Below are 22,133 nucleotides of genomic sequence, written 5' to 3'. Positions count from 1 at the left end.
AATCAACTATACTTCAATAGAAAAAATTAAAAAAAAAAAAAGAATGGAGTTTCAGAACCAGAGTCCCCTCATCTGTAAAACGAATTAACAGTCCCCACAGAATGGTTTGTTGTGATCATGAAACAAGGTGAATAGGAGCACTCTGTGCAGTGCCTGGCATGTAGCACGTGTCTAATAAAATTCAGATGCATCTGATCACTATTCATAAACCAGAGTTTTTATCAGCTAAAAATGCCCTGAGTCCCCTAGATAAAACCTAGACACAAAATATGCTTCAGACCATCCCATAAAGTTGATCCAGACTATTTCGAACATTGTATCAAGGAATTACATATGAACATTGCTAATCTACTGTCAGTGGGCTATGAAATCTTTTCACAGTAAATCTCACCAATAAAATACTTTGAGTACAAACCCCTAAAGGTACATTTCTTAATTTATAAATCTGATACTTTTTCTAATGTATTATTATGGTATGCATGTTATAAAACATACCAAAAACTGAAATTTTACAGGATAAACAAAGAAAAAATAACTGCTTAATAATAATGTCATTTTATCTTTTTAAAAATATGAAACATTTTTTGCTTCCACAAAAATAATTATCTATAGCAATATTTTTAGTGAGCACAATGTAATTTTTTTTTAAATGTGGTTCCCTCTTTCTTAAAAATCTTAGTTTAACACAGTGAGCCAAAAGTCAAGCTCTAAGTTCAGTACACTTATGTTTTTGGATTTAATGACCGTCCTATCTGAAAAGGGTACCTCAAAATGATCTGTAGATCCAAGTAGAAAAATATATTATTGACTGCAATTTCTAAACAGCAATATTCAGTATTCTGTCCTATCCCCAAATAATGCAAAGGTTATTGCTAAAATTTGCATCCAAAATGTTCTCTTCATTGAATGAGGTTTTAAAAACCACAAAACTCTATAAACTCTCTCGCTTATTGTTCAAACACCATCACTTCCATGAAGGCAAAAAATAATATTTTATCTTTTAAAAAAAAATTTCTCCTATAGAGCATACTGTTAAAAAAACACTTGTCACTACAAGAAAAGATTAGCAAATTTAGAACACTGTTCTTCTGTAAAAAGAGACACTGCAAAATGTCTGTGACACAAGAGATTTCTATGGTCATTCTCCATCTAGGTCCAAGTACTGCAAAGATCCTTCCTCACTTGTTAAAATCAGATCAGTTGCATCCATGATATCATCTAGTTCATTGTGCACTTCTTGGCTTCAATTGCTTTGCAGAGATGAGGAGTTTGACTGTGAATTACTACACAGTGAATAAATTCACGAGTGATGCTATCCCTATATCCTCACCACCCACATCCTCTTTGTATTCCAAAGCAGCCACTCCATCAAATGTTATTTTAAACAATTGTTCCATCAGAACATTATTTGTAGTAAAGTTATTTACAGTGGAGATCCCATCTCTTCTGACATGTCTTTCTATAATTGGCTCACAGAAGAATAGCACTTTGTATGTTCTATTATTGAAGAGGAAGCTCTATCTGTACTTCACTCAGCTGTATAGAAAACACTACTTGATTTGTTTCAACACTTGTTTCTTCAAAGTTTTCTCTGCATCCATCAGCCGTGTTGCTGGCTAAGGAATGCATATTTATTTCGTTCAATCATTCAGAAAGGATTTATTGAGCACTTGGTCTGAGCCAGTCACTGTCCTAGGTGCTGAGGCAGTAATGAACAAAATTAAGTTCTCACAGAGCTGTGTGCCTGTGAAGGAAGACAAATGGTAAGCACATTTTAAAAAATAAATTTTATATTTCTATATATAATATATATATACCAGGGTAAATACTCTAGTTCAACAGGATATTGGGATAGAGAATGATATAATGAGCCATTTCCAGTGATCAGGAAGACCTCTGAGGAGATAACACTTGAGAAGAGGTGTTGAGGGTGTGAGCCATGGAGCATCCAGGAGAAGAGCACAGCAGCAGGGGGGCAACAGGGGCAAAGGCCCTGAGGCAGGAGCTTGCTTGGTGCGGCTGAATCACAAGGAGGCCAGTGTGGCTGGAACCAGGGAGGGTGAGGGTGTGGTAGGACCAGAAAGGGATTTTTTTCTGACTGAGCTGGGAAGTATCTGGAGGGTGCTCAGCAGAGCGTGTCATGATCTGACTTAGTTTTAAAAGATTTCTGTGGCCACACTGTGGAGAACAGACTGCAATGTGGCAAGGCAGGAATGGCAGTGGGAGGTGGGGAGGTGGGGGTGTGTGTGTGACTAATTTTAATTGTCCAGACAAGAGATGGACTCAAATGGTCATGGTAAGATGGTGAGAAATCATAAGATTCTAGATATATTTTGATGCAGAACCAGAGAACTACTGATAGATCTGGATATAGGGTAAGAGAGAAAGGAGCTAGGGTACTATAGGTTTTAACTTAAGCACGTGGAAAATGTAGTGGTCAAAGTAACTCTTGTTAAATTTTAAAGGCTTGCCTACAGACTATTAAAATGTAAAAACTGCTGACTTTCTTGCCTGGGGTAATTGGTTTAGGTTATTTTTGTAAGCTGGTCAGAAAAAAATTATTTGTGCACATTTTCGTGGCCTCCTGAGTCAAACTGGCTATTCAAAGCAGATTAAGAATCTGAACTTCTTTCCTGAGGAAGGTTTTAAATCTAACGTATAGTCAGAAATTAAGTGAATGTTTTTTACGCTCTATCTGAAATTGAAAACTCCAGTGTTCTCCTCTCAAAGGAAACTAAGAAGTCAATATAAGATGAGACACCTTTATTTCTACAGTAAGACTGAGATCTGAAGTGGTCACAAGTATGTAAATGCCCCCTCTCAACTACCTGATTCCAAATGACCTTGGATGCTAACCCACAGGCAGGTCCCTAAGTCCAAGGTCACATTTCCCAGGCCTCCCCTTCTCTTCATAGAAACCCACACCCGCAAACATGGCAGCCATCTGCTGGGCGTTCTCTTGCGCTGTGGTCAAAGCAGCGAGGGTGAGACCCTTTGAAAGGCATTATCCAGCACTCACACTGAATCAAGATAACACCAGTCACGCGTCTCTGGGTGACTTTTCCCTGTAAAGTGAAATTTGCTGATTAAACCCCTAGGAAAAACCCTGCACTGCATGGCCAGAGTTTACCCCTGACCTCGACTCCGCAGGGAGGAGGCTGCCAATCACTGAGGCTTCCATGGGATGATGGGAAACCTACAACAGACCCAAGTGTGGAGCCCATAAAGGTGAGGGAGAAGGAGGAGGAGAAATGTCTGGCTATTTGTCTAAGAAGCAAAGACACTGTTCACTCAGATGAGTTTCCCTAAGGGTAAAGGAACCATCTGGAACCCACTAAAAGGAAGGGATGTCTTCACACCTTCCCTTCTCATTGTAGCTCCACCTCCCGCAAGGGAATCAGACTTCCTCCTGGTCCTGTCACTTTCCCCCTGCCTGGGTTGGGTGGGGGAGCTTCCCCGCCCCCAGTGGGCTTGGCAGGTCAAGTAAGAGCCTCCAACTCTGGAGACGATGAGTAGAAGACCCATTTGGTCTCATTCGGTTACTCACTGAGCTGTGGCTCTTAAAAAATTTTTAAAAAGGAATTAAAGCAGCTTTTTACAAATCTGCTCTCCATGCCCTTCTCGACCGCAGGAGGCTGACCTGTGTGTCTGGACTGTATTAACAGACTCCATTGCCCTCTGGCTTCCAGAATGGTTCAGCCAGCAGGCAGCCCTGCAAGGAGATGGGAGAAAGCAAGGAAAATAGACAAGGGTACCAACAAAGATGCTCTCCCTGACCAAGCTCTCGTCGGGCTCCTCTGAACCCTCTTCTTAACTAGGCACCGACCTTTGGGCTATGAGATTCTTTGCATCACCCAGTCTTGGCAAGAATCCCACCAAGTCAGTTTAGCAGAATCCCCACTGTCAATATCCAATCATCCTCCACACCTGATCAAATTCCTCACCCTCCACCAACCCGCAGGTAATAGCTGATCACTCAGGTCTGCCATCTGCAAGAAGCCTGTCTGGTCAGTTTAACCAGAATCCCCTCCACTCCTGATGTTTCCCTCTTAGTAATTTTCCATCCACTGACCACCGCCCCACCCTGCTCCTTGGCTGTGAATCCCCACTTGTCTGTGACATCTTTGGAATTGAGCCCAGTTCTATACTGAGTTCTCTTTTCCCCTATTGCAATTGTTTCTGAGTAAAATCTGTTTTTTACCACTTTAACTGATTTTCTTTGATGGTATTTATTCCACTGCTCTCTCCCTGTGGGGTCACCTTGGCCTGGCTGTGTCCTCATTCAAAGTCATTGCTGCTCTCCAGGTGACTGACTACGTGACTTACTCTCACAGGTTTCAATAACTGCGCCCCACCCTACCTCCTCCCTCTGATTCCTGGGGTGGTAAAGATTCTGCCACCTCGAGCTCCAGGTTACTGCACCGACCTGGTGATTCCTAGACCCACAGTTTTATAAAGAGTCTCTTTATAAATGAACTCTCCTCAAATAATTCTATTTCAGCATTCATTGTGTTTCCTGTTATTCTGATAAATAAATGCACTGTTTTAAGGAGATGCTGTGGAATAAACAGTCTAACCTCTACCAGGCACCTTTAAAGAAGCAGTATTTCTCTTGGAATAAGAAGGCTAACTTAGAAAGTCAAGTTTTCTAGTGATTCCTATGCCATTCAGGGTCCCAGCAGAAAGCAAGTGGCCACTCAAATTAAGAGAAGACCAGAATGACTTAATATTTACAAAATAGTGGGCAGGGTGCAGGAAAACCCTAGGGCACAGTGCAGCCCCTCTGGGCTACTCACAGGCCAGTGTTCCCATCCCAAGGCCCAAGGAGGCGAGGAAAGGGAGCATTATGGGAATGTGGAGAAGAGAGTAAGGAAGAGGCCACTGGGTGAGGAGCAGGGTCTTTAGCACAGGCCACAGCCAACTCAAGGAGATGCCACAGGGGAGTCAGGAGAAAGTATGCCCTGCATGCACCACCTTCCTGCCCTCTTGTCTCTTGCCCAGGGTTCCCACTGATCAAATCCAAGAAACCAGAGAGCAAGAGAGCTCCTCCATGGAGTCAGCATCCTGGAGCAAAGAGAGGGCAGAGACTGGACCCAAGAATAACCAACACGATTCCCAGATGGAAGGAACTGGCTACATCAGTCTACTTGAGGCACCTTTTAAAAATACATGAATTCCCCAGAGCCACCCCCCCCCAAAATTAATTCAGAGTTAGTAGGAGCCTAAATAATCTGTGCTTTCTTAAAAAAAAAATTCCTTAAATGATTCCAATGCACATCCAAGACTGGAATCCCTGACTTAATAGGACACACAAATGACCCTGAAGATTTCAAAACAGGTCACAAAATCCTTTCTCACCACAAATCCAAGCCATCAAGACCAAATCACCGTAAGAATTTTTCAATAAAGGGACAACATTTGTACTATTACAGGGGCCAGTCTGGGGCAGCACTTATCCGTCCAAGAGAAAATTGTGTCACTTTCTCTCCTGAAGTACTAATCCTTAGGATGGCTGAGCCTAAGCGTAAGTTTTATACACTTACTGTCCCTTTACCCCCTGAGTAGGAACCACAAGCAATAGCTCCAAAAGAAAGACCTGATTCCTTGAGAACTTGTTATACAGATCTGGACCCTCAACTTTAAATGGCAGCAGCCTCTACTGGCTAAAAGGGATTGTATTTCCACGAGGACCATCCATTGGCAAGGCATGTTGTTCAGAAGTTTCATTTAAAGATCATTCTTTCTATGATGATCATTGAAGTGAAGCCAAGAGGGAAAAAAAATTGACAGTCTGAACTCTAGACTCTTGGCTTCAGAAATGCCTATTAATTCAATACAATAAAACTTACAAACTCCCAGTAATCCTCAAGGTGCTCTTAAAATTGAAATTGATTCTGTGAAACTGCTTTCACCTACTATCATTAAAGAAAATTCCCTTTTAACTCAGCTCTTAATAGGGAGGGCATGAAGAAAAGTCTGATGTCCAGGAATGCAGAATGTTATTTATGAACACCAGATCTGGAGGAAGGAGAAACAGAGGGTGTATACCCAGCCCAGCCCATGTGTATGCTACGACTGTGGGTTCCGGCTCTAGCAGCTGTACATTTTCCTAGGGAATTACATGGAGGAAGTGGCTTATAATTTCCAATCACACAGCACAGTTAAATGGCCAGTTGTTTTCCACAAAAGTAATGCAACCCAATATTAAAAGAAGCCGGTGGGGCGGTGCACAATGGGAGGTCAGAGGGAGCAGAAGACATTTATTTACTTATGTGGCTAGAATAACAAAAGGACTCCTTTGACTTAGACTTGGAGTTGGAAAGTGGAGCTTAGGTCTATCCATGCGGTGAATGGGTCCCAAGAGCTGTGGCTGGCATTGCTGGACTCCTGGGTCCGGCTCCCTGACAGTCTATTAATCTGCCCTGTAACCTTGATCCCACGCTCTTAAATATCTTCTATCAATTTCCCAAAATGATAAATAGGAATAAAAATACGCCTACCTTACAAATCCTATCAGAGTCAAAATGCATTTTTCTACAGGTATGTCCCAATGTACCCAGCAGGTATGTCCCAAACTGCACTGAAATGCCTGCCATGAATAAAAAATCAAATGGTTGCCAAGGTGCTTTTTAACTACTCTGAGAGAGATGATTTTAAAAGCACTTATTTATGAGAGTGGCTAAGAGGCCAGTTTCTAGAAACAGACAGCTCTGTTTACTTACTGTGGCAAGATGTTTTTGGTAGATTAACCAATGTTTTTTCCTTTACTCTTAACTCCTCTTATCCCCACAATCCTTTTCCTCCACACACCAGTACCTTCTGCACTTACTACTGTGTCAATGACAGCTTACAGATCACCAGAGGGGTGTGTTCCTACCCCTCCGTGGAGCGAAGATGTCGCTGGGAAGTGAATGTCCAGCCAGTGAGCTAGGCTGAGGCCATGTGACTGAGTTCTACCTGACTCTGAGGATAGAAATAACGCAAACTACTTCAGGACCATCTCTGCCTGGTCACTGGAAAGACAAGGAGCAAAATAGGATGCTTCATTCAGCAGGGAGATTCTTTAAGTCAGTTCTTAAACTTACTTCTTTAAGTAAGTTCAGTTCATGGACCTCTTCTCCTGTAAGTCCTTCAGCATCATGTACTTCCCTGAGAATCGATGTAGCTGACTCCTCAGCCAGGACGCAGCACGTGCCTCTTTAAAAATCAGACTAAGCACCTACTGCATGCCTGTATGCCGAGATCTTTCACACACACACACAAAATCTCATCTTTTGGAGCGGATAATTATCCCCATGCAACAGAGTGGGAGAAACTCAGGTGAGAGAGATGGAGTAACTTGTCCAAGGTCACGCAACTAAAGTGCAGCAGTGCTGAGATTTGAAGCCGGGTTTTCTGGCTTTGAAGGCAGTGATGATGGCACTACTCAACAGTTTCCTCTTTCGGACAGTGTGCCCGAAGGGATCCCTGTCGCTCATGTCACCCTCAGAGACCCAGGCATCCAACACAGAATCTGAGAATGACTAGTTGAACCCACTTGTCTCTAAGAGACAGCTTACTTGAGATTCTGAGCAAAAAAAAAAAAAGTTTTTTCCAAACTTTGATCCACATGGATGCATGGGCCACAGGGCCTGACCATCTGTCCACCATTATCTTTGTATGACTGACCACTGCCAGGTGTCACGCCAGCCGGCATGGATTAATTAGTTAACATAAACCAAGTTCAATGTAATTAATCATGCACATCTAAGCCCTTAATGTCCAATATTACTAAAAGCATACCATAAACTTTGGACACTATAAAGGATGAATGACCAAAGTGGAGATATGAATAAGGCCTTGACACACCTGACTCATGTTTGAGTAAGTCTGATCCTCACTTGCCCAGTAGGGACTCTCCCAGCTCACTTTTGTTATCACTAAAAAATTCATGTAGCCTGAGCACATATGGATTTCTGTTCACATGACCCACCGTAAAAAAACCTCAGACGGTAACTCAGTGAACTCTTCCCTTTGCTTGTTCCAACCAATTAGGCCAAAACATTCCACGCCCACCTGCAGGTCACAAGACGCACACTGCCAAGGTTGCCATGGAAGCCTCCCAATGTCCCCCTGGAGAAGGGACTCCATTTGCAGACCCCACCCCCTCCATTATGGGACGAGAACACATTTATCACCTTCACCTCCCAAGGGGGCTTCCAAACTGTCTCTGCCATTGATTGTTTCAGCAATTTACCAGGTAGGGAATAAAGAGTTATGGGTTAGTAATTTCCCATGTACTTCTTCCTTCACTTCTTAAAAGTTTGGTGCTAATTTAATCCGTGCTGCTTGGATTCCCTGATGGTGATCAGAGAGCTGATTATTTATCTGCAAAGACTTACCAAAACTCACTGACTGCTAATAGATCCCTGGCTGATGACAGACACAAGATCGGGTACCAAAAAGTTTGTTCGGCTAAAAGAAAGGATCAAGAACAAATTAAGGATCCAGCTGGACAGAAGATGCCAAAGGCAGGGAAGGGAAGCTCCGCACTGTTCTCTGAAGGCTCACAGAGCTGGACTCTGCCAGGCAGTGCGAAGGATGGGCTGGAGCTCCAGGGAGGGAGAACACAGGAGGCCAGCGCTTACCTCCTGCAACCCTGTTCCCAAGGCAGTGTTCCAGGTTAATGCAAAGCACTATCAGTCATCAAATGTGTTCCATCAAGGAAAGCCAAGAAAGAGGGATACGTGATCCTTGCAGGAAAGCTAATTCCAGAAAAGCCACAGCTGCTGCTGCTGCTTTTCTTCTTTGTCTTCTTTCTCTTTTCCTCCTCCTTTTCTTTCTCCTCATCCTCCTTCTTTTCTTCCTAATGACTCTTGGATGATTCTGAAATTTTTCATTTTCTGGGCTGGAATGACTCACTGCACAATGAATTCTAATTTTAACTCTATCCTCCCCCGTAGGTGACTGAAGCAAGGCAATGATTCTCAATAAATATCTTCAACCTCCTTACCCCCCAAAGAAGGACTGGCAAAGAGTCTTGCCAAAGAATTGGCCTTCTGGGAAATGGCCTCTTACTTTGACTTAGGCCAAAGCCCTTCAACCTGTGGAGATGTTTTCCCATCTTATTTTCATGATCGCACCCCCTCCCAACCCAGAGCCTTAAACACTTTTTTCCTAATTGCTCCGCCATCTATGGAGTTTTAATGCCACAGATATACAGACACCATGAATCTGTTTGCACATTGTATATCTAGCTGCACTTTATACATGAAAAGAATAGGGTTTGGGTTTTTGTTTTGTTTTGTTTTGTTTTTTGCCTCCCAAGAATAAATTTTGTCCCTCTTGGGAGCATTCTTGCCCTCTTTGGGAAGGAAAAGACAGGCTTAAATTCACACTAAAGGTGTGCTGGTTTACCATCAAGGCATGTCCTGTTGAGTGGGGAAAATGGGGAGCCCAGTAATGTCAAGGGGGTCAATTAGGAGGAAAAGGGTAGAGAGGAAGCAGGGGACCAATTTACATCCTTTATAATATTGTCCAGGGCCAGGCTTGAAACTTGACCTTTACCGACACAGTGTCCGCTCATTTATGAAAGGCATAAATATCACCTCCAGTTCTACAATTACTGCCTTTCCCTACACTTGGGCAGGCTCAGTCTTTAAAGAAAATGTTACGCCAGGACTGATTCTGGGTAATAAGAAAGATTTCGTCGGAGGAGACAGAGCCCTTTCCTCGGCCTCTGTCCTCTGCCCCTGCTCTCATCCCTGCTGTGTGACCCAGCTCCCAGCATCCCTCCACACCAGCCTCGGCCCCTCTCCATGGTGCTCTGGGCCACTCTGAGTTTATTACAGCATTTTGTAATTAGCCAGGAGTACTTTAGACCCATATTTTTATTCCTCATCTCCCTGATTGATTTTCTAAATTATGTGTCAGCACAAAGGTGTTTAAAAAAAAAAAAAAAACACTTAACTCAGCAGCAATTAACTGCAAAGCTTTTAAAGCTTAGTTTTCATTTCATAGGTCTTCAAGAGCCAGAAATAATATCAATAATACTAAAATCAAGTTTTTTTTTACCCCTGGTTAAAAAGGCAGCAAGCGGCTTGAGAAGCACTATTATCTAAGGCGACATTTGCTAATCTTTTCCTTTTGTGCCCCATTTCTAGCTGTCAGAATTTCTTACACACACACACACACACCCCCACAGGCAAGATTTAGTGAAGGCAGTATTGCTCATGAAGATGACGTTTGAGAATGTTCGAGATCTCTGAACACTTTGGGAATGCCAACGTTTTGTTTGCGCCATACATCCTCATCCATTTTCTAAAACTGAAAAAGCTAAACCTCTAAAAGCAGAACCTTCAAGGTTATTCCAAGGAAGTCTGGAGTAAAGAGCATAAACAAGAAAGACAGAACTGCCCGGCCACATATTTCTCCAACACTGTTTAAACAGTCCCCAATTTACAGGGAGTTTGGAAACCTGGTTACTTTGCAACAACGGTGAGCAAAGAGCCCTTCCTGGAGTTTGGTATTCATTTGGAGATCACAGCCTGCCCCTAGGGTATATGTTGATATAACTGCCCCCAAGGGTCACTCACAGTTGAAGATTCTATATAAGCAAACAATACTGCAAGTCACAGAGAAGGAAACTAAAAGAGCTGCTGTCAGACTCTATGGGTTCATCACAGAATTTTGCAAAAAGATGGAGGCTGATGTCTGGCAAAAATGTTTTCTCTACTGTCTTCCACCTGTCAGTCACTAAAAGTGGCCCATTGCTCCTTTCAAGTTTACCCTTGATGCTAATTTTAACCACATTTCACCTTCAACTTTTAAGTACAGGAACATGAGGGGGTGTGTGTGTGTGTGCACTCACATGAGTGTGGTGTTTTGGGGTGAGCAGCCACTTTGTGATTTGGCTTTAAGGTGCTCTTTCATAAGATGCAAAAGTAAACCTTTATTCCTAGGCTAACTTGTCTGCTTGAGATCACACACCTAAACTTCTCTTGTCTCACAGCATACTTAATTTTATTAGATAGAGGCCTTCATACATCATCTAGTTTTCCTTTTCACCTTCGTGGCCAGGAATCTCAAAGCTAAATGCTATGCTCAATTGCACTATCTGGCTTCAGCACACATTTTCCACCACCATTATCTTACCCCTGCCCCACTGCTGCCCATCCCCCTCCATGCCTGTTACATGATGTTTTGGCCTTTGTTCTTTTCTCCTTACTTGGATGTGACTTTTACAACAAGCTATGCTACAGCTTGTTTGGTGAAAATTCAAATAGAAGAAAAAGAACTAAATTATCTTTAAATGACTTTCCATTATGGAGCAGTCTTTGCAGTATGCCCGTGTTGATATTCTTATTGAGAAAAGCGGATCCAGGGGTGGTGCATTTTAGTGAGACTATTAGCCTGCACATCAGAATTCATAAAATATCGTGACCATGACCTGCTCCGCATGAACAGAAAGTCATTTCTGCCTCCCTCAGCGAAGTTTCCCCATCTATAAAATGATGACAATGCTCGCTTCTTCTCCCTGTTACTCTTATGTGATGAGGATCAATGCCGCAGAGTCTAGAAAGTGCTTGGAGATCCTCAGGGGACAGTGTTCTATAACGGTAATTACCATTATTGACAGTGGCAAGGAACTGCTGTAGGCTTTTGAAGGAACAGTCAAGGCTCAGGCACCTGCCTGGCCTTCGACTGGAGCTGTAGATAGGCTCACAAGTCTATCTTCTGCTAGGGGCATGCTCACCATTAGCGCCAATAACCCATATAAAAAAAGAGTTCTCAAAATGCACAAAGAGTCCAGGAAGGCTGAAAACAACACATCATCACCACTGCCATTAAAAGGAGGCTTGAAACACCCAACAGTACAGCAGGGTAAATAGGCATATGGTGGGACAGCCAGCAGCAAGCGGCATGGGGCCCGGAGGCAGTCAGTGAGTCCACACAAAGATCATCCCTTCCCTAGTTAGGAAATGCTTTTATAGGATCCCGTTCTTCATGTCAGAAAAATATATATATGATGTCCACATCCATCAAGCTGTCATGGCTTTTTATGACCCTTTTAAGACTACATCTCCTGGAAGCCTGCATTATCTATCTCAAGGAGACGCCGGGCTCCAGCCCATAACTTTGTCACCCCTCCTCCCGACTGTGACTGTTCTCCTTTCTTGGATCTGACTGCTTTCACCCTACATCGTTTCCAGCTCAGTCAGGATTCCACAGGCAAATTCCTCCTTGGGACAGCTCTGAGTCCTCCTCTGATCTGAAACACTGCCCTTTCCAGCCAGTGGCATCTTAAGACCAGATTTCTAAAAGATACCTTCTGATTTCCTCTTGAGGCCCTTTCTTTTGAATATTTTCTTTGAAGTTTTTTCTGACCCTAAAGAATGCCAGGACAAATCCTAAAATCAGACACGATTTACTTGACTTCACAGAAGTACATCTGCCTCCTCTTTTAAAAGTCTGGGTACCACACACGTGGTGGTGGTGGTGTGGTAGCAACGGCAGCAAAGAAACCTCAGGAACTATATGAGATGGAGATGGTGTCTGGGTCAGGAGACTGTAAGGCCAAAGCAAAGAAAATAATTGAAAAAATATGTATACAACATGTCTGCAGTCCCAAGATTCACTTTGAGTGCGAAAGATATACTGTACTTAGCATTCTGCTTTCAGTGTAGCATCAATGAAAGCCAAGAAACGATTTCAGAATATCTGAAATTCAACTGCAAACTTGCATTAACACTTAGCAAAGAGGAGGGGAACATAAAGTGACAAATTTACTTGGAGTCTTGTGGGCTCTTTTTTAGCCAAATTGCTGGTTTGAGACAGCTCATCATCTCTGTAAGAACACGGAGTGCAGGCTTGTCACTTCCCCACTCTGTGCTAATCCGAGCTGAGTGATTATATGTCTGCCCTCCCCAATCAGCAGCACAGTTCCCGTTCTCTGCAACGAAGAAGAGCCCTCTCGGGACTAATGAACGACTGTCATCAGCGCTCTGTGACTGGGTAACGGTGGAATAAACGTGATGGACGAGTGGCGCCTTAGCGTGGGAAGTACAGTCTCACTAACAAAGAGAACCGGCTGGGGGACTGAAGGTCCCTGGAGCACAGCGTTCAGGTAACAACATCCATCCCCCGGCCTGTCCTCAGGGACGGCCACTTCGTTGTCCCACGTGATCAGGCTTATGATGATTCAGCCAATCACTTAAACTGCAAGCACACCTCCAGTGAATGCTCCTAACGGTTTCGAGAAAAAACTGGGACCACCAGCCATGAATTCTGGGGGTTAGGAGTTAGCCCTGACCTGACTGTCAAGTGCACTGAAGGAGCTCAATAAATGCTTGGTGAGAATCAGTGAATTGTGAAGTGGTTTATTAAATACTTAGATTGTGATGTGCCTGTAATACCCTGTTTCATATGAAGATGTAATTGAATTGTCACACTAATCCTATGAACCTGTCACTGTCCTTATTTTAATGGATGAAGGAACAGAAACAGAGTGACTTGCCCAGGGTCATGCTCCAGTAAGGGTCTGGCTCCGGACCCCACCTTCTTAACTTCCACACTTCGCTTCTCCTGCATGAGAGTAAAGGCCTCCCCTCCCAGCACTGAATCCCTGAAACCAGTGATACAAGCCGACAGCTACACTGAGGTTCTTTCTGTAGGAGATGAATGCAAAAGGCAGCTTGACGGGCTCATTAAAACCTCCTTTCTTCCCTCCCACACCCAAGGACACATGAAGTACCCTTGAAAACCTGTTCTCTTGTCCCAGATGGGCACCTTTCTCCCTCCCTTCCCACCACCCCCTCTACAACACAATGGTACATATGTTCCCACGCCAAGGACTACGTTCCTTCCCAGCTTTGGCTACTGTTTTTGTCACCCATCCTAGCAAAACAATGAGAAGGATAGATGCCCCCTAATGCAGATAGGACAAAGTAAATTCTAAGTCCCTCTCATGTCCCAAATTCCCAGAACTGAAGTCCTCTTAACTTACTAAGGAAATGCATAAGCCAGTTATATAGCCAAGATATAGCTCAGCTGACCTGTGACACCAAGGCCATCCTGCTCGAGGACAGGGGATTCTGAGGCTTGGCTGACATCAGGTATGTGGTACCTTGATGACATAGTAGTATGGAAACCCATCATCAAAGAAACCCTGGACATGGGGCTGAGAGAGGCTTCAAGACCATTTATGCCAAACCCCTGCCACGTGGTAGGAGAACTTTGTCCAAACCAACTCTGGGAACTTGGTTTTGTTGTGTCAAATCTGATTTACTCATGGTGGCATTTTTTTTCTTTAAAAATAAACATTGAAACAAAACACTACAAATAAATCTCAAAGAGATTACTATTCCATGTCCTTAAAATGTGGCTGGGTTTGAAATCTCCAACTCCCTTTGTATGTATTTTTCCTGATTCTTGCCTTCAGTTCATAGAGGGCAGAAGGAGGGAGGGCACTGACCAACCTGGGCTGCCAGGCTGGCATTTGCAAAACTAGGGCCTCTGTTTCACATCTACAGCCTGGAGCCTGGGGACATATGCCCCCACTGTCCCTTCTCCAAAATGTATTATTACATCAGCATTATGGCATCATTAATTGATGAAATCATTTTCACCTACAGATAAACTAAAACTGAACCAATGTTTCACTTAAGTAGTTATCTATGTGCTGATTTGAATGAGATAATAGACATTAAATTGCTTCAAAAAAGCTAAAACACAGTGCTTAAGTATAAGCTGTGCACGTATGTGTTGTGAGATTACATATAAATGTCTATTTATAATATATATTTAGGTGAAATACTATTAGAATTGATCAAACTTGGGGAGTGGGTATAGCTCAGTGGTAGAATGCATGCTTAGCATGCATGAGGTCCTGGGTTCAATCCGCAGTACTGTCATTAAAAAAAAAGGAATTGATCAAACTTAAGTCCCCCTATCAAAAAAACTCTACTACCCGTTTGTATTGCTCATGATTTCCCTGTATGTTCAAGTTCTCAGTCGTCTGGGGCTGAGAGCAATTCCCCTCAGACTGGCTCTGTCTGCTTTTTCGTAAGGTGATGACTGAGTGTCAAAGAGCCAGAGGCTTCACCAGGACATTCCACTTGAGCTCATCTCACATTCTCCGCCCCCACTCACGGGATGGGCAGGGAAATGTTGGTGGATGCTACTAAGGACTTTTTTTTTTAATTGCTATTGCTATTCAGTGACCCTTCTTGTAAATGATTTCCTTCTTACAACAACTGGAATGATCAATCAAGAGAGGCTTTCTGCGGAGAAAAGAAGAAATTTCACATCCCAGTGAGGGCCAGTTCTCACAAATTGTAGCAGAGGCTCCCACAGCTCACGGACAGAGGCTGCAAGAGCTGGTCAGGCTGCTCTGGGTGCTCTGCGGTGAGGCCCGAAAGACAGCAGCTGGCCAAGAGCAGCGACTCGGCCCAAAGTGGTTTGGTCAGAGGAATCCAGGTTTACGGCCCCTGTGAACTCCTAGGTGTCCAAGCCACCAGGCAAAGACCATGACTTCCAGGCTTCTGTTCTGCCTTCAGAAAATCCAAGCCTAGAAAAGTGACTCAAACAGAAAATCCACCTGTCTTTCTCAACATGCACTTTCCTCCTGCCACCACCAACCATCTCACTCCCGCCATGAGGCAAGTGCCCAGCCCCATCTGCCTGCATGTTCGTCCTCTTGGCCAAAGTGAGTCACATGGCCAGGCCCAGGGTCAAAGTAAGAGAGAGGCCTGATTCATTGGCGACCATTTCAATGGTAACTTTTCCCACCCTCCAAATTGGTACACGTAGATATAATCATGAGATGTAGAGGAAGACAATGACGGGTGTTCATTCAGCAGCTCAGCAAAGTTGGGAATGGAATAGTTGCAGCTAGTCTGACCCGCCCCTCATGCTTGTTGCCTCATGGTTGCAGAATGGCTGTCGCAGCTACAGACATCACAGCCATGTTCAAGGCTGAAAGCTAAGGGGAAGGGACAGCACCAACTGTACTAATTGCTTTTTATCAGATTAGCAAAAGCTTTACCAGAAAACTTTTACTGGACTTCAGATAACATGAAGTAGATGGCGATTTCTAACTGCAAGAAAAGAGTTATCTAATTTATCCAGCCTCAATAATGGAAGCAGTCAAGAACAAAGGAGGCTGGGAATGGGTTGGGATTCACCAACCTCAGAATCTGCCAGATATTCTAAGCCAATTATACATCATTTCTATCCAGAATGGCTGCTAAATTCCATCGAAAGGCTTTTCAACAGAAATGAATATGATCATTGTTCCCTTCATTGCTGTAATGAGTGAAGCTGATAGATTTCCTTATATTTCATTATCCTTGCGCTCTTTAGCTAAACCCTACTTGATCATGGTTATTGTTTTTTTCATTGCTGGGTTCCATTTGCTAATGTTTTTATTCAGAATTTTTGCATACATATAATAAATAAAATTAGTCTATAGTTTTCTTTATACAATCACTGTCATTTCTCTATACTAGCTATACTATCATTATCAGTTTTTGACATTAAAATTATGCTGGGTTCACAAAATGGAGAAGTTTTCCATCTTTCCCCTTGATGTGGAATTGCTTATATAATACTAAGTTATCTGGTCTTTAAGGATTAGAAAGAATTCAACAAATAGTTGAATTCATCTGGTCCTGGTGCTGTTTCCATTCTCTTACATGCAAACTGTTCAATTCCAGTTTCCAGCTTCTTTGGTGAATTTGGGTAAATTAAATTTTTATTTCTGCTGGGTCAGTAGCTTTTCTTTCACAATTCTAATCTAGGATTCATTCTCTTCGAAGTATCACAGAACTGAGTGGTCCATGCAAAGCTATTCCTTCTCACCATCCCAATTCTAGGTGTTTTTAAGATAATTTAGTACTTTATTTTCCAGAATATTACTAGAATTTTCTCCGCAGGAGGTCTCTTCTGTTTCAAGAGTATTCATTCATCATTCATAGTACACATCATTCATAGTACATAGTACATTCTTCAGAAACTTGTATTAGCTAAGGTAATGCCAACTGCTCTAACAGATAAACCTTGTGACCTCAGAGGCCTAAAATAATGTCAGTTTATTTTTCACTTACGTAAAGTCAAATCAGTTGCAGAAGGTCCTGCTCGCTCAGGAACCTAGACGGACAAAAGCCTTTCCATTTTCACCTCTCATCTTCTGAGGGCTCCCTGAGTGTCAATGTCTGACTGGCAGGTAGAGGAGGCCAGGGTGGGCCAGGCCTCAGAGTGGCTTACATCCCTTCCACCACCTTCCATGGGCCAAAACTCAGCACACAGCTACGCCAAACTGCGAAAAAGAAAGATTGAGAAATGCAGCTTTGCTGTGTCCCTTGAAAGAAATGGAAGTGGATTTTGGTGAACAACTTATGATCATTAAATATGCATTTCATCCAGAAACCCTCAGTATCTCTTCAAGAAACCCAGCCCAAAGTCATCTAGTTGCTGCATCCAGCTCAGAGCCCCAGAAGCTCCCCAGGGACACTCAGTTCTCCTCCTCAGGAGCATCTGGGCTCAGATGGGCAGTGACCTAAGAAACAGAAAGACAAGTTAACCTCCGCACCACACAGATCCAATCTGAAATGGAAGAGCAGGGACAGAATAATCCTGCAAAAGACTCCTTTTTGAGAAAAGTAATTCTTGAAAGATGCTCAGTGGTCACTGGTCCACGGAGGTTGTGAAGGCCTGCTTGTCAGGAATGCTGAAGGCCCTGCCCTGGGGTTGGAAGAGTTCCTTTCTGAGATCCTAATCCTGCTTTCAGGATGAACACCCTGCTCTTGTTCCCCACAGCCCTCTGGCCTCTCTCTCAACTTCTCCCAAACAGGAGGTGGAAAAACCATTCCCTTAATCTGCTCTTTTCCACATGTCTGAATTTTAATGGAATATTAGTTGCTCAAAATATTTCTCAGGTTAATCTAGAAGTCTAGAAGCAGATGACTTTTCCAAACTTGTAAAGTCCCCAATTTCTGGACACTCTCTCTTCCCCCATCTGACACCCTGGGCAATCTCAGGAGGGACAGACTGAAGACATAAGAGTCTCCACAGGCCAGGCCCGGAGTGGAGCAGAGCGCCCACCCCCCACCACAGTGATGGTGTTTTATGAGAGCAAGAAATGAGCCTCCACTGCCAGCCTCTGAGGTTCACCTGTTACAACAGGTAGCATTTCCTCAACTACGTAATGAAGGTTTCACTGCTATTTTTCTCTCTCTTCATTTCTTCTGTCTTGCTCTTCTGATTTTTCATTTGTTTTGTTGTTTTTCAGAGCTTTTCTTCAGATGCAGATTATATATTCCTTGAATTACTGCATACTTGTAAATATCTTTCTTTCCATGTGGGGAATAAACCATATTTTCCTGGATCCAAAATTCCATCGATGTAAGATGTACCATTATTTTATGCACCATTTAGAACAACAACAACAACAAAACCCAGTTCTAATTAATTATAACATAATGCTTTCTTATAACTTAGAATTTTATTTTATACTTACTGAAAGAGCTCTTTCAGGCTTGTAGACATAGATTTTTTTTAAATCATTTTTTACTCTTGTGCATTAATAAAAAGGAAAACATAAGCAAAATAAACTGGGTAGGCACTTCAAAAGCTTCTTCACACAGAGTTCAGAAGCCACTCATCAACTGAGAGCTGTCAACGTCCATGGTTTTCCACGTGGTATTATCCCCTCTACCATCAAGAAAGTTCTTGAAAGAGCACTCCATGGTCATCTCCAAGATTTTCATCCAGACTCTCAACTCCCATTCTGCAAGATTTCTTGCAGCATTTTCTTGATCTTTTCAGAAAACGTCAACCCATCTTCACACAAAAGTCCCAGTACTCGTGTTCCCTCCCAGTCATTTAATGACTGGTTCTGAGATGCTCCCCCAAGTATACGAGGGCTGTGAAGGGTCTGCAGGCCCCAACCGAGGCCTCACACACTCGGAGCTACAGACCGGCCTCATCAGAAAGGGAAGAAGAGGCGGAGCTGGAAACGGAAGCAGGTGAGATGCAACCCAGCCACCACTTTCCCAGAAAGCTCTTTACTTTGATGGTGGTTAGAAAAGATAGGGAATATCTGAACGGAATATAAAAACATACTCGGGCTACACACACCATTCCATTCATTCCACCATTTGAATGAACCAATGAATGATAACGGTGGGGACCATTATTTCAAACCACAAGAAGTAGTTCTGCATTTTAACAATTTTCTGCCTATGAGGACCCATGGCAGGGCAGGAACAGATGACATGAAACAAGAGGATTAGGAGTGAAAGCCTAGGAATGGTTTCGGTACAAACACACTCCACCTCCCCAGAGCTGAAATTCACACAAGACTGGCAAAAAGACAATCTCAGCTTCTCAGAGAATTCATTCACCCAGAATGAGGACCGGCCAGCCTGGCTCAGATGATGGCGTCAGTGTCCTCAGTTCAAATGGGGTCACAGCTTAGCCGTCGGCAAGTTACTTAACCTTAGTTTCAGATTTCTCATTAGCCACACTTTTGTGCTGTGAAGATTCAGCGAGATCATGTCAAGAGACTACATCTCACCTAGGCATAGAGGGGATTCTCTACAAATGTGCACACCTTTCCTACGACTGCTCAAGATAGTCTTGTGTACACAAGGGTCGCTGTGGTCCGATCTGGCTGGGCTCCCCAGGCTGACACCAGGTCATTCTTGGCCAAGCTTGAACCAATTCACTCTCCAGTGGGTTACCCTCAAAGGATTCCAAGTTCCCTGTTGAATGCAAGGATGGCGGTCACTTCTGCTCATCAAATTTTAGTGGCAAAACATCTAAAGTGTTTATCACGGTGCCCTGCACTTAGAAGCACCCAGTAGATGGGAGCTGTTATTCTCTGTCCATCCCTCCCTCTGGCTATCCCACACCTTGCCCATTTCTACTGTCTAGAAGAGGGAGGCTCAAGTGCCCAGAAGAGTCATGGAGCAGTGAAGGAGAGCAAAGGCACAAGAAAACGAAAGCGGTGGGGTGAAGGTGGGTTACAAAGAAGAAATAGACTCCTCTGATGCAGAGGAGAAAAATCCTGCAGAGGTTCCTGGAAGACAACCACACAATTTTGACTTAAAAGCTTTCGATCACACTGAAACTGCAGATCTCAACAGCAGACTCTGAAAATCACAAGTCCACCCTGCTACTAGGCAATTGTGCCCTCGTGTACGCTGGTCCACTCTGGGACTCCTAAGGACTAAATCTTACATTTCGGGAACAAATGGACAAAACTGGTGGGCACTGCCGCTCAGAGACCGGAAAGGAAGGTTCTCTAAAATGCTACAGGCCTGGAGCAGAAAGCAAGTGTTGACTGAGTCCTGTGCGGTGGCTTCTCTCTAATGGGATGTGGAGAAATGGGCTCCAGGGCTTCAAAATTAAGTCTCAGCTTTCCCAGGAGCCCAACACTCAGCGTATTTATGTTTAGCATCAAACACACAATGCAAAAGTAACAACCTTGGCTCCTAGGACTTCCGCAGGTGTTTCAGAAACAACTCAAACAAAAGCTTCAGGACAGCCATGCTATCATCAGAAAGGGCTGCCGCTTAGTAAACCAGCAGGTGAATTATTTCTGGCAGCTACATAGCTTGAATCAAATGAATCAAAGTTTTCCTTCATTTGATTAGCCTGGCTGGGTAAAGGCGGAGTTGCTTAGAATTCTTTTTTACCCTCTGCTGGAAAAGTAAACCAATTCTATCCAAAATATTCGGAAAACAAAAGCATCACCCAGGAGTCTCAAAGTTAAATCTTGGATTGAAATAAAACACACGATATGACTGGTCTTAGAAAAATCAGCTTCCCAGCTGCAACTTGAACAAGCTCCAATTTTAATGGTGCCAAAAAAGTGCTTCATACTGGACTCAGAGACGAGATCTCATAATTCCTTTGTGAACAATGAAAGAAATCTATCACTGAGACCCTGTGGGCAGGAATACAGATTTAGGGGGTCAAAACACCAAGCATTCCCATTTATGACCTCCCCACATGAACCCCTAATTAATTATGGGTGTCCTAATGTGAAAAATACTTTCATAACTGGAAGGTGACCTACCCCCATTCATAAGCAGACCACAAATCAGTCATAACTCTCCAAACACCATGAAAGAGCTGCTCAATTTGTATCTGTGTTGAACTTCAAGTGTTGCATAATTTATATCCAAAACCCACTCTCATACATCTAGTAAAAGACCCATTCTGACCTTCGCTCCCAATCCCAACTGCATTAAAAGGGACTATAAATCACTGGAACATGGGCACCCAATCACAGCTCAGCTCTCCCAAAGCCAGGCAACTTTCTTCCCTTGATGAGTTCATCATCCCCTAGAACAGGTTATAAAAATTGTTCCCATTTTGAGATAATAATTCAAAGGCTCTTTCTTTTACACTGAGATCACTGTTCACCCAGGTGGACCAATTTAATTGAGCAAGTAGACAGATGGAGTGACCAGGTTCCACAGAGCATTTGGTTTATCCCTGCCTTGCGAAGACCACCATCAGATCCACGCTCGCTGCTGCAATGGACTGTCCTCAACACAACAGAGCTCTGCTTTCATCTCAACACACCTTAAATCCAAGGACAGTACAAGATATCAGGCTATGATCCTTATAGCTATGAATTCCCTTGACTGGGGATCGAAAGTGAGATTTTTTTACAGGAAGCCCCACACTGTCCTTTCATTACAGTGAAACTTCACTTTGAAATACAAACATTTCTTAATTCCTAAGAGACAATATTTTCTTTTCTCAGTTTTTCCAGGGAAGGGCATCTTTGTAAGTTTCTCTCAATCCCCGGATGCAGTGAAACCAGTTGGGCTGATAAAGCAGATGATGTGAGGTCCCCCTTCTCCCCAAATCACTACAGAAAACCAGCAGCCCTGCAGCGAACAGGTGAAGCCAAAAGCCAAAAGGTTCCCTTGATCTGTAATATCTGGAGGGATGTTAAAATGCATTCTCCAAGAGTCCCTCTGCAGTCACCTGCCACCAGTATGATTTTGTGAAAAGCAAATTGCTAGCCTACCTTCTCTTGGCTCCCTGGTAGAGATAGGCAGATGCTAGGAAGCAATAAATGTTATCTCCAAAAATTTCACTGAGGCTCTGGGGGCTTTTATTGCCCCCAGCAACCT

Source organism: Camelus ferus, chromosome 14 (assembly GCF_009834535.1).
Source record: "Camelus ferus isolate YT-003-E chromosome 14, BCGSAC_Cfer_1.0, whole genome shotgun sequence".
Taxonomy (NCBI): domain Eukaryota; kingdom Metazoa; phylum Chordata; class Mammalia; order Artiodactyla; family Camelidae; genus Camelus; species Camelus ferus.
This window is presented reverse-complemented; position numbering follows the sequence as displayed.